This window comes from Emys orbicularis, chromosome 5, assembly GCF_028017835.1.
Source record: "Emys orbicularis isolate rEmyOrb1 chromosome 5, rEmyOrb1.hap1, whole genome shotgun sequence".
NCBI lineage: Eukaryota > Metazoa > Chordata > Testudines > Emydidae > Emys > Emys orbicularis.
This window is the reverse complement of record NC_088687.1, coordinates 98,294,483-98,310,695: the sequence shown is the minus strand read 5'-3', so window position 1 is coordinate 98,310,695 and position 16,213 is coordinate 98,294,483. Positions and strand designations below refer to the sequence as shown.

Here is a 16,213-nt window from a genome sequence, read left to right as displayed (position 1 = left end):
ATTTTTAACACTATTTTGTGATGCACTTTTGTAAACTACAGGTTAGATTCTCAGCTGGCATAGGATGGTGTGGCTTCATTTTATTTGCTAGCACTATGCCATTTTATCCCAACTGAGAGTCTGGACCTACCTTTCTGTTCAATATGAAGTTAACACAATAGTCTCCCTACTGAAATATATTTCTATGTCAAGAATAAATTCATCTCTTGGATTCTTCTGCAGGCAATGAAATGTGCATAATGTTGACAGATTATCTGCACCAGAAATCCCTCCAGGCATGTTTAAATGAGCTATTTTGCCATTATACTCCAAGTAGCTTATTATGGAAAACTAGATTGTTGGAGTATTAGGAAAATAATGCCATACTATTTGCAAAACTTGTCCTTTGCTTAAGTAAAAAAGGTCCTAGGGTTCCATTATGTTTTAGGAAACTCTGGGTTATTTTGTTCTAACAAATATCCACTAGTTCTGTGTTCTGTAGATGTCACCATTGCACTGAAGCACCAGACTCAAAGCAATACTATTCTATAGGTAGCATCATATGTGCTACTAATGGAGAGTCTCGGGGCCTGATTCTTATCACACACTTGTTTAGTATTAGTGTCTGTGAGGTCTACCACATCTACATAATCTCCCTTGGGTTGTTTACCAGAGAGGCAGAAGGGCAGTTTTGTAGGTCACAAGTCTTCATAGTAGAGTTGGGTGAACATATTTTTTGCATGGATATTTGCTCAGATAAAAAAAAATTGAATGTACTTTGCCTGTGTTCATGCCCCCCTTCTGTCTTTGCTTTCCATGTAGATTCTATCAAACAAATGTACTGACAGAAATGATTGATAAAACTATCCACAATATTACAAAATATTCATGGAAAGTGAACATTGGATTCCTAAATGTAATTACTTGTACTGAAAACCTGATTCTAAGAGCTATGCTCATCCAAACTGGAAACAGAAACAATCCCTTGGGTTCTATATGTTCAATCATAGCTAACCAACACAGCTCAAATATGGAATTTCAGATAATGAATATTTCAATGAATTATCCACAATCTATAGACCAAGAATTATTAGCGGAAAATATTCTCTAAACAAGTCTGAAAAAACAGCTGCTCATGGAAAATTCACAAACAGAAAAAGCGAAACTATCTGAACAGGTTATGGAAGATTCTCTCAAGCTCTGTTTCATACAATAAAAAAATTTCAAGTTGGAAACACTAGAAGAATTGTGATATTACCACTTATTCATATTTTACTTTTCAGGACAGATATTTATTTCTTTTAAACATTCATAGATCAGACTCAAAATTAGGGTGAGCATATTCAAATCCAAATTATTTGGCTGCTTCCTCTGCAGATGCACTGGAGAAGAAAGGAGTTGGCTTGGAGATTCTCTTTGTTTAGTGTACACCCCCTCTGAGCTTCTATAATTTAGCCTATTACATTTATTTCAAATGTTGCTTTTACTGTGTGTACAGTAGTGAAACTGGTAATAATCTTTCTTCTCCACTCACAGTTCTTTTATTCATACAGTATGTCTCAGCTTTTTTTTCTGTTTGTTTATAAGTAGATTTACTTTTACAGGAGATTGTTATACAGCAGAGTTCTCATAAAAGTTGCAAGCATATGCATAGATCATTAAGACACTTCAGGTTTTCTATTTTGATGAACTATTAAAAGGGTTTTAGGAGCAGAAGAATCTTATTACCGCCACAGTACGGAAGTTACAGCTGAATATGACACATATGGATAAATATAGAGATGGAAATAAATATCATGATCATTTGAAAATAAAAAATATTCAACACATCACTTGGGTCCAATATACAGTAATGGAAAACCTATCAGGAAACAAATAATTCTGTTAAATACACAGATTAGATAAAGTGTTAACTAATAGAGCTGGTCAGGCAACAATGATTTTTCTAGCACTTTTTTTTTTGACAAAAAATAAAAACAAATATCAAAGTGTGATTTTTTTTTTCAGTTTTAAACAAAAAACATGTTGGTTAAAACTGGAAGAAAGTTGAGTTTTGATTTTTTCAATGATAACCGGAACATTTTTAATGAAAATGTTTTTGTGGAAAATTGTTTTGTCAAAAAGCCATTTTTCATTCCCCCCTCCCCCCTCCAAAAAAAAGTTTTGACAACATCTGAGGATCTGCTCCCAAAAGTTCATCAATTTTTTAAAGAAATTTATGTGCAAAAAGTGTTAGGGTGAAAACCTGGCCCCATAGAAGTCAATGGCAAAATACCAATTAACTTGAATGGGGCCAGGGTTTCACCCTGATCTTTCTATGGTGGAAACATTATATGACCCTAAATCTCATTTATATTAAGACTCCTTTACACTATTCTGAGAGGAAAGGGATCTTAAAGTGGGTAGGAATGTTATTAGGGCCCTTTTACTCTGTCAGGGCAACATAAAGGAGCCTTAGCATAAAGGAAAATCAGGACTATACATCATTACCCTTCCAGTAACCCAAAAATGTGAAACAGATTTTGCGTTTTTTTTTAAATCATCTTTGGGTAAAACCATGTTAAAAACATTCAGCCCAAAAGGAAAATCTCTGAGAAAGTTTGAATATGTGAAAAGAGCGGGTTATAACAAAAGCCCTACTGTAACCTTAGTGTTTGCTATACACCAAAAGCTGTAATAGTAAAGTGCTTAAGGAATCATTGTAGAGAAACTAAAGGAAATGGCGAGAATCATAAAAATATCATGAGGATTATGAAAACAGGCAAAGGCAAAATATGTCCCTTGATTTATTCCATTAGGTTTTATTATATTCAAATGATAAAAGGACAAAATGATTTTTCCATAATAATTATAGTTCTGTATTACTGTACTCAGTGCAGGGGAGAGGGATCTCACTTGCCTAACATCAACAAAACATTTGGTAGTGGGCTGAGTACAGTCAGCTCTTCTTATTATGTACAGAAGTGTTCAGATGTTCAGGAATGTTTATTTGCTGCTTGAACACATGGACAGTTCAAAACGAAGAGTATGTATGTGATTGCACACTTGATGAAGCCTTTTATTTTAATCTCTTTACCTGCCTTGGTATGATAAAAAGACTCACAAATGTTGCTGCAGTGGGCACAATTCCTTCAGGGGAAATTACCCTTTAATAGTGTTAAGCTCAATGGTGTGTGAATGGTTATGTGGTATTTGAAGTGAATGAATCAATTTATCTTTAAGATTAGGACCACATGCCTGTGAGTGATAAGTGCTTTGTATCAAAATAAATTTAAAAGAAAATGTTGTGTCATATTTACTCCATTTGGTGTTAACCTGGAATCAAGATAGTCTTTACAATATCTTTTACCTAAACACCTTTTTGAAAAGGTAAAATGGCATGGGTGATGAGGACTCCTTGAGGAAAGCCATCTGGGTGGGGACTTTCATTCATTCATTTCTAATTACTGCCTCTTGATTTATACATAGTAATCCTGTCTAGATATATAAAGAGGGGAATTTATTTGGTATGAAATAGGTCAGACAATAGACACCACTATCCAATCTAATCTTTTCTTCAGGATATCACACATGCATGTTTTTTTGGATGTATTGCTTTTCCAAGAGGGTTTTTTATTACCTACAGGGGAAAACACTGATTGAAACTGTTTTACTGGCAAGTCACCATCTTCCAGGGAAATCAACAAGTAGTCCAAAAACTGTCTAGTTTTTATGTCTTATTAGTAATAAGTCTGTAATTTTTTAAAAAAAATATTATGCTTATTGTGAAAAATGCCATTTCCTGGCAAGTAGGTTACACAAAGCAAGCATAAAAACGAGGGCAAGCTGCAGCATTGCACATCAAACCAAACAGAAAGGAAATACATTGACGATGATTTACTGGGGAGATGCAGATAGCCAGAACACTGACATGGTACCTCCTCCCAAAATGGTTTCCTACACACCCCAGAGAGTTGGGAGAAAGCTGGAAGATACAAGAAGAAAGGAAATGAGGGTGGGGAAAATGTAATATAGAAACATTGTTCCTGACTTGTCCAATGCATCCACCAATGCCTACTACAAGCACAAGAAGTGCTTTGAATTCAGCATACTTGGAACCTAATTGACAACCCTAGTTTAGTGCTGTAGAGCAGTGTTTCTCAACGTGTGTGTCAAAACCCCTAGGGGGCTCATAAAAGGCAAGTGTGGGGGGGGGGGTAAGGTCACGAGACATTAACCATTTTATTACAAACTAAGCAAAGAAAACCTTGCTCCCCTACTCCTTGCATGCCCTTACTCTTGAAGGTTAAGTATTCCATGTCTAATTCTCAAAACACCCAAACAAATACATTAGATAGGCTTATTGTCATCATAGATACATATTTTATTCTTAGTTTTCTAGTAAACACAAGGTGGTTGCAAATTTTTTGACTTTGAGAAAGAAGTTACCAACCTGAAAAAGACAGAGGACAGCAGCATCTCTCCCCAGACCTTTAGGGGAAATTCTTTTCCCATATCAAATTTGATGATGATAAGGTTAATCATGTATGTGCAAGTAGAGCTGGTTGGGAATTTTCGATTAAATGTGTTTTCATCAGAGAATGCTGATCTGTCAAAATTGAAATGTTCACAGAAACGTTTCTGGTTCCACAAAAATTCCATCCAGAAAGTTTCCCAGGTCCAGGATAGAATAAGGAGACCCATGCCAGAATAGCTCTCGCTGAACTGGAGCAGTGACTTGAACCTGGATGTTCCATGTCCCAAGTGAGCTCTACAACCACTATGCTATAAAGTCAGTCTTGCTTTCTCTGAACCGATGAATATTTCTTTATTTATACAAAGCGAGATAGCTTCAATGAGAGAGATCAAGAGAAAGATGTGGGAGGCCCAGATTCAAGTCCCTGCTCTGAATCACGTCCCATGTGAATGCCCTAAACACAAGGCTATTGGCTATTCTGGAATGGGTCTCTCTCTTGTTCACACTCACACTCCTGGTTTTTTGCCACAAATTTTTTTGAAAGGTCTTGTTTCCATTCCACAGCTATAATTCACAAAATACCCATCTTAGATTTATGTAGTTCTGTACCCCTAAGACAGCCCCCCTGGATATTGGCGATTTCTCAATCTGCAAGGATCCTGTCATAGGGTCAGAAATTTCTGCTGAGAGCTTTTAGTGTCTTACTAACTACTGAACGGGGACAGTCAAGTGCTGTGATTCTTTGGAACTTTCATGTCACGAGCCTGAAATACAATTCAAATCAATTATTTCAACACTGGTGGCACTATCCATCTCTTGTTTTATCATTAAGATCTTATACATAAAAAATAAAGAAACAGAATATGAAATCAATGGGGCATTACATCCTAAAATACGTAAACATGTGCCAATAACAACATACTAACTATAGGTCCAAACTGCTAGATTTGCTTTATAGATTATTCAGCACACATCCACGCTGGGTAAACAATTTCTTTCTCTTGATTAATTTTGTAAAAAAAAAAAAAAAGAAGACACACACACCTAATTTTTATGATGTACATTTTAAATAAAAAAGCATTATGTTAAAATATGTAAAGTTACTGCCTTTAATGACAGAGAATAATGCAAGCAGAAAGGATGTATTGTACATACAGCCAGTGTGCAAATAGTATTCTATCTTCACATAAAAAAGCAAACGTGTTAAGTTCTAAAACATGTCAATCTAATGTATACACAACCCAAAAAGACTGAGGCCTGATTCACTATTGAGATATTTGAGATATCACAATATTTCCTTATATTTATATATACTTGTTACAGGCAAGCCAGGCACACAGGTCCAGTACAAGGCCTCTGCACCAAATAAATCCCACTTAAATAATAAAAATAGGTCCTAGATGAGACTTATTATTATTTGTATTTACATAGTGCCTAGGATCCCTAGCCTTTGACCAAGACCCCATTGTGCTAGGGGCTGTACAAACACAGAACAAAAAGATGGTCCCTACCCCAAAGAGTTTATAAACTAAGTATAAAACAGGAGACCATAGATGGATTCAGACTGATAGATGAGGGAGTACAAGGAAACAAGGCGACAAAACTGGTCAGCATGGTGCACAGTGGCATCAGCACACCAGGGGCCAAACCGTTGTCAAGTTTTTTGCAGGCATCACAACAGAAACAGAGAGTTTGAAGGAGGATAATGAGTTAATTTTGCAGATGTTTACAAGGAACTCTTCCCACCTGTGAGGGGCAGAATGGGAGAAAGTACAAATGCGCTTACTGGAAAATCTAACAAATGAGCGCTGGAGAAAGGTATCATGGGCCAATCAGAGGCAGGAGTTTATATCTCTATAGTGAATGAGAGATGATAGGTAGGGTGGGAATAGGCGATGAAAGACCTTGAAAGTGAAGACAAGTAGCTTGTGTTTGATGTGATAGAGAAGAGGGAGCTAGAGGAAGGATGCAAAGAGATGGGTGACATGGTAAAAATGATGGGCTAGGTCAGAGAATGCAGTAGCATTCTGAACGGACATGAGTGGGGCATGTTACAGTAATCCAGATGTGAGTTGAGAGCCTCAACAAGAGTAGTAGCTATGTGAATGGACAGGAAAGGCTGTATCTTAGATGTTATGCATACAGAATCACCATGATTTAGATTAAAGCCTCAATGTGAGGGCCTAGACAGAGATCCAAGTCAAAGATGATGCCCAGGTAATGGCCCTGAGTGACAGGCAAGATGATGGTATTCTCCACAGTGATCAAGAATGGAAGTAGCATGGAGGGCTTAGAGTGGGTGGGGGGAGAAGAGCTTTGTTTTAGTGATGCTGAAAATGAGCTGATAGCTAGACATCCACAAGATGTCGTCAGAGAGGGGCTGAGATTTTAGTTTTGACAGAAGGAGACAGGCCTGGAGAAGCGAGGTAGATCTATGAGTCACCAGCAATAAGGTGGTAGTTGAATTTGTATTTGGGGATGAGATTACCTGAAGATAAGGTGTCAAGTGAGAAGAGAAGGGGATCAAGAAAATATCCTGAAATATCCAGAAAGGTGGACGGGGATGAGGAGGTTCCTTCAAAGGACACGCTGAAGGAGTGATTAGAGAGGTAGGAGAAGAACCAGGAGAGGACAGAGTCATGGGAGACAAGGAAGGACAAGATTTTAATAAGAACGTGGTCAACTGCATCAAAGGCGTCTGATAGGTCATGGAGAATGAGGTTGAAGCATTTGTTCTGAGCTTTAGCTAGGAAGAGGTCATTAGAGATTTTGATGAGAATGGTGTCAGTGCAGTGCAAGGGGCAGAAGCTGGACTGGAGAGGGTCTAGGATGGCACTGGAGGAGAGGACCTCAATAGCAATTGGAAACAATGTGTTCAATGAGCTTTGAGGATGAAAGGGAGGTGGGGTGACAGTTGGAGAGATAAGTGGCATCAAGGGTGGTTTTCTTTAAAACTGGAGAGACTAAAGCATGCTTGCATTCTGAGGGAGTAGCAGGCTTTGCTCGGGGCCAGCAGGCCTAGTGGTCACGCTGCATCCAAACAGTCTCTCCAAACCTTCTGGGCAGTCCAAGGGCGTGGCTGCCAAGCTACAGTTTGTCGCCTCTCCCTGGTCCTCCAGGATCTCTCAGGAGGCAGGACCCAGGCTCTACCTCTCCACCAGGTCCCAGCCCAGGGACCAAGGGGAGAGAAGTGAGGGGTGGCTCAGTCCCTTCTGGCTGCCACTCCAGATCAGTAACAAGAAGGGTTTCTTCAGGTATGTTAGCAACAAGAAGAAAGTCAAGGAAAGTGTGGGCCCCTTACTGAATGAGGGAGGCAACCTAGTAACAAAGGATGTGGAAAAAGCTAATGTACTCAATGATTTTTTTGCCTCTGTCTTCATGAGCAAGGTCAGCTCCCAGACTGCTGCACTGGGCAGCACAGTATGGGGAGAAGGTGACCAGCCATCTGTGGAGAAAGAAGTGGTTCGGGACTATTTAGAAAAACTGGTCAAGCACAAGTCCATGGGGCCGGATGCGCTGCATCCGAGGGTGCTAAAGGAGTTGGCGGATGTGATTGCAGAGCCATTGGCCATTATCTTTGAAAACTCATGGCAATCGGGGGAGGTCCCGGATGACTGGAAAAAGGCTAATGTAGTGCCCATCTTTAAAAAAGGGAAGGAGGAGGATCCAGGGAACTACAGGTCAGTCAGCCTCACCTCAGTCCCTGGAAAAATCATGGAGCAGGTCCTCAAGGAATCAATTCTGAAGCACTTAGAGGAGAGGAAAGTGATCAGGAACAGTCAGCATGGATTCACCAAGGGCAAGTCATGCCTGACTAACCTAATTGCCTTCTATGAGGAGATAACTGACTCTGTGGATGAGGGGAAAGCAGTGGATGTGTTATTCCTTGACTTTAGCAAAACTTTTGATACGGTCTCCCACAGTATTCTTGCCACCAAGTTAAAGAAGTATGGGCTGGATGAATGGACTATAAGGTGGATAGAAAGCTGGCTAGATCATCGGGCTCAACGGGTAGTGATCAATGGCTCCATGTCTAGTTGGCAGCCGGTTTCAAGTGGAGTGCCCCAGGGGTCGGTCCTGGGGCCGGTTTTGTTCAATATCTTCATTAATGATCTGGAAGATGGCGTGGACTGCACTCTCAGCAAGTTTGCAGATGATACTAAACTGGGAGGAGTGATAGATACGCTGGAGGGTAAGGATAGGATCCAGAGGGACCTAGACAAATTAGAGGATTGGGCCAAAAGAAACCTGATGAGGTTCAACAAGGACAAGTGCAGAGTCCTGCACTTAGGACGGAAGAATCCCATGCACTGTTACAGACTCGGGACCGAATGGCTAGGCAGCAGTTCTGCAGAAAAGCACCTAGGGGTTACAGTGGACGAGAAGCTGGATATGAGTCAACAGTGTGCCCTTGTTGCCAAGAAGGCTAACGGCATTTTGGGCTGTATAAGTAGGGGCATTGCTAGCAGATCAAGGGACGTGATCATTTCCCTCTATTCGACATTGGTGAGGCCTCATCTGGAGTACTGTGTCCAGTTTTGGGCCCCACACTACAAGAAGGATGTGGAAAAATTGGAAAGAGTCCAGCGGAGGGCAACAAAAATGATTAGGCGGCTGGAGCACATGACTTATGAGGAGAGGCTGAGGGAACTGGGATTGTTTAGTCTGCAGAAGAGAAGAATGAGGGGGGATTTGATAGCTGCTTTCAACTACCTGAAAGGGGGTTCCAAAGAGGATGGATCTAGACTGTTCTCAGTGGTACCTGATGACAGAACAAGGAATAATGGTCTCAAGCTGCAGTTGGGGAGGTTTAGGTTGGATATTAGGAAAAACTTTTTCACTAGGAGGGTGGTGAAGCACTGGAATGGGTTACCTAGGGAGGTGGTGGAATCTCCTTCCTTAGAGGTTTTTAAGGTCAGGCTTGACAAAGCCCTGGCTGGGATGATTTAGTTGGGAATTGGTCCTGCTTTGAGCAGAGGGTTGGACTAGATGACCTCCTGAGGTCCCTTCCAACCCTGATATTCTATGATTCTATGATCAGCCTCCCCTGGGCCATTTTCTACCTTCCCTGTTTCCCTTCAATTTGGGGTATGGCCCCCAGCCTTCTGCTTCCACAGTCTCGGTAGTTCAGGGCATCAGCTTGGGAGAGAAGGTTTGCTTCCTAGCTCACCCTCAGAGTCCAGGTGTGCCTCCTCTTAGCCAAGGGGGAAGAGGGATCCCTGTCAGGCCTTACTCACAGTCCCAGTCCTTCTCTTCTAGATTGCTCTGCCTCAGCGGCTGCAGTATGTCTGCCTTCTTGTAGCCAGTCTCTCCTCCACGTTCCCCCCATGTCGTACTACCAGAGCTCCCTTTTAAGCATGTCCTTCATGGGGATCATGCCCAGCAGCTTCTTTGCCCAATACAGTTCTACCACTCTTTTTACCTGAGTGTAGGGTCTGTAAACCCCATCACAGAAGGGAAAGAGCTGGGGCTGGGGGGCAGGGACAAAGAGAGAGAGAGTAAAGAGAAGAATATGGTAGGGGATGAGAATAGGTGCTAGGGCAATCAGGAGATGGGATGGGATGCTGTCATTGGGTAAGTGGAGGGGTTACGGGACAGCAGATGAGAAACTTCTACATCTGTGACAAAGGAAGAGAAGGAAGGGACTTAAGTGGTGCATTCTGTTTTTTATTAATTTTTCCAAATACAACAAACTTACCAAAATACCAGATCCCTTATAATACACAAAGTAAATAAAGAAGGTTAGGATAAGGGAGGGGAGGGGAAGCAACATAGCTATCTTCAGGGTCTATGTTAATCATAAACCTTTAAAAAGTCAGCCCAAATTGCTTTGAATTTTCTGCCAGTCATTTGTTAGCTGTGAGGTCAGCCATATCCCTGAGCCAGGCTTCAATATTTAGTGGGGATCAACTTTTCCATTTTCACACGATTAATTTTTTAGTGACCAAACCTGCATGTTGGAACCACACTGCCTTGTTACCAGGAAATACCCAGGTATCGGGAATATACCCAAGAATGAAACTTAAGGGGGAAGGCTCCAGTTTAGCATCCAAATATCAGATTGGTCCTTTGACCCACTTAAGTGGTGCCTTCTGCACGGGGGTGAGTTTCACCCTCAGATATCAGTGTCTAGAAAATATGGGTAAATACTGATCCATTAATGGTGTACAGTCATGGGGCCAGATGTTCTACTTTGCCAATTTAATTCTCAAAGCGCCAGAATTCATTATTCTCCTATTTTAAAACTTTTAATAATCCAATTAGGGAGCAGAGGCAATACATGTGATTTAGTTGTCCAATGATATACAACAAAAAGTCAAAGTTGAATAATTTGCACACAACTCAGGCTGAAATTATGTTAATCTAAACTATGTGGTGAATACTTGTGACAAACAGAAATCAAGATTGTAGACATTTGTGAATAGTAAAAAGGGTTAAATTAATCTGATAATTTATTTGCAATGCATTACATGATCAGCTCTTGTAAAAATTATTATAAGCCATGGTATTTTTGTTAAAAAAAAAACAGATTGTTTTCTAAAGCAAATAGCCATGTGTAACAAAGTCAGGCTGGAAGGCTGCAAGAGGGTGTGAGAAGGCAGATATGTTATCCCTAGAATGTTAAAGGCCTCTTCCCTATAAGCTGAGAAGGAGTTACCTCAGGTCAATTAGGAACACCTAGATCCAGTTAAGGGCTGCCTGAGACCTTTTAAAACCAGGAGGGCGAGAGAGACAAGCTAGTGGCAGCAGGGAAGTAAGTTTCTTCAGGAGGGGAGGCTGCTTCCCCCATAGGGGAAGCAGACAAGCCTGAGTGCCTGCTAGGCAGGGGCGGCTCTATGTATTTTGCCACCCCAAGCACGGCAGTCAGGCAGCCTTCCGTGGCATGCCTGCGGGAGGTCCGCTGGTAACGCGGATTTGGCGGCATGCCTGCGGGAGGTCCGCCAATCCCGTGCCTTCGGTGTACCCGCCACTGAATTGCCGCTGAAACTGCAGGACCGGCGGACCTCCCGCAGGCATGCCGCCGAAGGCAGCGTGATTGCTGCCCTCACGGTGACAGGCAGGTCGCCCCCCGCGGCTTGCCGCCCCAGGCACGCGCTTGCTGAGCTGGTGCCTGGAGCCGCCCCTGCTGCTAGGGGAAGGACTGACACCCTGGGGCAAGCTACAGGGAGATAGCCAGCCCCAGTGAGGAGGCAGGGGAAGGTATCACACTTTGTTTTTGTGTTTATGGGACTATTCCCCTTTTGTTTGGTGGATGATCACCCCGTAGGCCTACCCAGGAAATATGGCCAAAGGAGCACAGAAGGGGGGAAGACAAATGCTGCCAGAGTGGAGTGGGGCTGATTTACCCCACCTTCGCCAGAGGGGGAAGTGCTTGGTCTGGCAAGACAAAAGAGGTGCCTTGCCACACATGGTACAATTTGTATGAATTTATTTTTAATTCTTTCTGAAGAATCCTTTTTAAAACCTAAAAGAATAATAAAAATTCTGGATGGGATTCTTGCAAACTGAATGTAAAGAACTACCAGATCAGAGTGGTAGTATTTTTAATGAAAGTTGAATCTTTCACATATTCAAATGACCCCAGGCACTGGGGCTTTAAGAGAAACACCAAATATTGTGAAAGTCACAACAAACTGGGTGTTGACAATACTGAGATAAAGACCAATCGTATCTATATAATTTAGCTATACAAAAAGTAGGAATAAAGTAAACAAAGAATTATACAAGAAAGTAGAATGTGAAAATTGCAGAGAAGTGTTACATATTTATTTATAAAATTTTGCATTAGTACTACAAACTGGGAAAACACCTACTTCAGAGGACTATTTCAATTAGGCAAAGTGTGGCATAGAGTAGATATTATTCTTTTCATTATAAGATTCCACTAGGGTTGAACAACAATATTGAAGAAGTATGGAGAAGAGGAAACAGCCCTGAAAAAAAGATCAGTTTGGAAACACAACAGATACTATTTAAGAAAAACTTTTACATTAAAATCTCATATCTTCTAAATAAACTGCAACAATTTTCTCTCACCATAGTTAACCTCCCTCCCAGTGAAAACAGATTTGCAGGTTATTGCTATAATTCTAATAGATCCATCTGAATTTATCCAAAGGCACAGTCAGTAATTGTTTATACTACCATTTCATTAAGTCAGAACTAATTTATTTTATCTTATTTTCTTTCCCCGCTTGGACCGCCATAAAGGAGGATTGGCCAGCAGGTGAAACAATTACTTGGGAATACTGTCACAGAGAAAAACGCAATGCTGCAATAGCACCACTCAATGCATATTCGTAAGTAGCCATTTACATTGTATACAAGCTCATTCAGTACTATATTCACTTCACTAATTAGGATTTTCATTCCATTTCACCAGTGAGAGTTTTCCTAAGTTTTAGTTGTGCAGTTAGATAAAACTCACAAAAGAATACAAAATATGAACAAAAACTATAGATAAGTTTTGATTTGGTATTAAAACAGATGTTTCTTCTCTCCTGTAACAGTCATACACTTTGCAACATTTGCTATTATGGAATCTCATAAGAACATAAGAACAGCCATACTGGGTCAGACCAAAGGTCCATCCAGCCCAGTATCCTGTCTGCCAACAGTGGCCAATGCCAGATGCCCCAGAGGGAGTGAACCTAACAGGTAATGATCAAATGATCTCTCTCCTGCCATCCATCTCCACCCTCTGACAGAGGCTAGGGACACCATTCCTTACCCATCCTGGCTAATAGCCATTAATGGACTTAACCTCCATGAATTTATCTAGTTCTCTTTTAAACCCTTTATAGTCCTAGCCTTCGCAACCTCCTCAGGCAAGGAGTTCCACAGGTTGACTGTGCGCTGTGTGAAGAACTTCCTTTTATTTGTTTTAAACCTGCTGCCCATTAATTTCATTTGGTGGCCCCTAGTTCTTATATTATGGGAACAAGTAAATAACTTTTCCGTATTCACTTTCTTCACACCACTCATGATTTTATATACTTCTATCATATCTGAAAAGCTGAAAAGTCCTAGCCTCTTTACTCTCTCCTCATATGGGACCCGTTCCAAACCCCTAATCATTTTAGTTGCCCTTCTCTGAAACTTTTCTAATGCCAGTATAGCTTTTTTGAGATGAGGAGACCACATCTGTATGCAGTATTCAAGATGTGGGCGTACCATGGATTTATATAAGGGCAATAAGATATGCTCCATCTTATTCTCTATCCCTTTTTTAATGATTCCTAACATCCTGTTTACTTTTTTGACTGCCGCTGCACACTGCGTGGACGTCTTCAGAGAACTATCCACGATGACACCAAGATCTCTTTCCTGATTAGTTGTAGCTAAATCAGTCCTCATCATATTGTGTATATATAGTTGGGGTTATTTTTTCCAATGTGCATAACTTTACATTTATCCACCTTAAATTTGTGGATCTCATCCATAATCTCATCCATAACCAAAGAAGTAGTGGTGTTTTTTTACACTAACACAAGGAGGGCTTGTTTTAAATACCTTCCATTAACCTTACATCTAACTAAGAGCACACAAGCCAAAGCCTGCTCCTAGCTGCAGCGGGCAGTTTTCTGTTCTGATCAGCATTCAGAACTTTGCATTGTTGCCTGAGGAGGATGACCTTTTGAACTGTCAAGCCACACTCAACACTCTTACATAACAAAAGCAGCTGCTCCTTGCATAAACAGGGCTATATCATGGGTGTAGAAGCTGCATCCCCACCAGCAGATGTGCATAGGTACCAACAATGATACACAGCAATATTATGCAGAGTGCTGAGGTAGGTAGAAATGGATGGGTAGAATCCCTAGGTAGGGATGTTGGGTGGATGCACTGAGGAATGGCCCCTACACTTTGTTTTTGGAGGTCCAGTGTGTGTCCCCTCCGGTGACTAACCCTGGACCCACCTGCTGATTTGAAAGAATGGGTGAAATCACAAACCTTAAGAATTTGTCTAGAAGCTCAGTCACTTACACAAGCACCAGATTTCTGGCTGTACTCTATGCAGTGATATAGAAAGGAGAGGGGAGCCACGTGCCCTCTCTTGCCTAGCTTTGCCCATCTGTTCAGAGGAACCCCTGCAGAATTGTTGCATCTGACTCTCCTCAAACTTACACTGATGTAGATCAGGAGTAACTCCACTGAACTTAATGGACTTATTAGAGCTGCCACCTCTGAGGCACAGAAAAACCAGCCAGTCTGTGAATGGGGCCAGGTCCCTGGGCTGGGAAGAACTATTGGGAGGAGCTCAGAACTTTGAAAATTATATAGATTTGGAGGGATTTAGGTGTGGTCTAGGGAGTCACTTCCCCATTAGCTGGTGTCTGTCCCAGCACACTGCATGTATGCAGAGTGGGCTCGGGTGCTGGTCAGGAGGCCATGGCATGCTCCTAGCCATGACGTGTGCAGCTGGTAATTAAGATCACTGTACATGCAGCTGCACATATGCACAGCAAAAAATGCAGTAAATTATTTCTTCTGACCGGCAACTGTTCTGGCACTAAAAAAAATCAGCCAGGCTGCTCAAAAACTGGCCAGTAGATACCATGTAACAAAACTGTTTGGGGCTGACAAACTGAGAAAAGTAAGGATAGTCATAACAGAGGCTCCAATTCTGTCAACCAGATGTAACAGAAAGGATTAATATATCAGAATCCTTGTTTCTAATAGTTCCCTTCCATTTGAGTTGGACTCTGCAGACATTAACAACCCCCTTTGATTTGGTTTTCTTTAGCCTTAAAGTAAGTGTAGTGGCCTCCCCCTGAGCCTTATGGGGAAGGATGACACCACTGCCCTTGGTGGAGCCGAACCACCTACAGCCCCCCACCCACTTGAAGCAGAGAGGCAAGACAGGAAGTTTAAAAGGCGGGCCCTACAGCTCAGCTGTGAGAGAGCCAGGGAAGGGCGCAGACATCCCTCGCCCACTGCCATGCTCTGCGCCAGAGACCGAGCTCCACAGTGCCAAAGACCCAGAGGAGATGTCGGAACTGCTGACTGACAAATACCCAGAGCAGCTACTGGGACTGCCGCTGGCCATATACACTGGGGAGATGGAGGAACCCCAGGAGACAGCGGTACACTCAGAAGGGTTAGTAGGAAGTAGCCCAGGGACACCAGACATTAGTCCAGTTGGATCCCCGCTGACCCAGTGATGGAACCTTCCACCACTGCCAGAGACCCGGTGGAGTAGGGTGGGCCCAAGTTCCCCTACCCCCTGCTGTCACCTCCAACCCCCGGGTTGGCAGCCTACCCACCTTAGGCTGGATGGCTTGCATCTACTTATTGCTCTGCCCTGCCCAGAGGGCCAGAACCCTTAGGCCTCGTCTACACTACAGAGTTTTGTCAACAAAACTCAGCTTTTGTTGACAAAACAGTGGGGATGTACACACTGCAATGCTCCTTTCGCCGACAAAACTCTCTTGCTTTGCTGACAAAATAAAAGCACCTCAACAAGAGGCATAGAACTTTTTGCTGCAAAGTTAAATTAACAAAGTGTCAGTGTAGACGCTGCGCTCCAGGAGATGCCCCACAGTGACCAGCATCACCACTCTGCTCAGCAGTTAGAACTCCACTGCCCTACACCCAGGTACATAGGCCCTCCCCCTTTAAAGGCCTGGGAATTTTTGAAATTCCACTTCCTGTTTGCTCAGCATGGACAGCTCACATCACATCTTCCCAGCTGATCTTGGCGACTCCACATAGCAAACGCTTTCCCACTTGGAGCACACCTGAGCTGTTGGATCTGCTGGCACTGTGGAGAGAGGA

At 42.2% G+C, this 16,213-nt stretch overlaps 1 protein-coding gene across 1 annotated transcript in view; it reads right to left on the bottom strand.

The window, feature by feature from the left end:
• Positions 1–16,213, bottom strand: part of KCTD8 (potassium channel tetramerization domain containing 8) — a 168,018-nt gene that overhangs the window by 540 nt on the left and 151,265 nt on the right. The window lies entirely within an intron of this gene.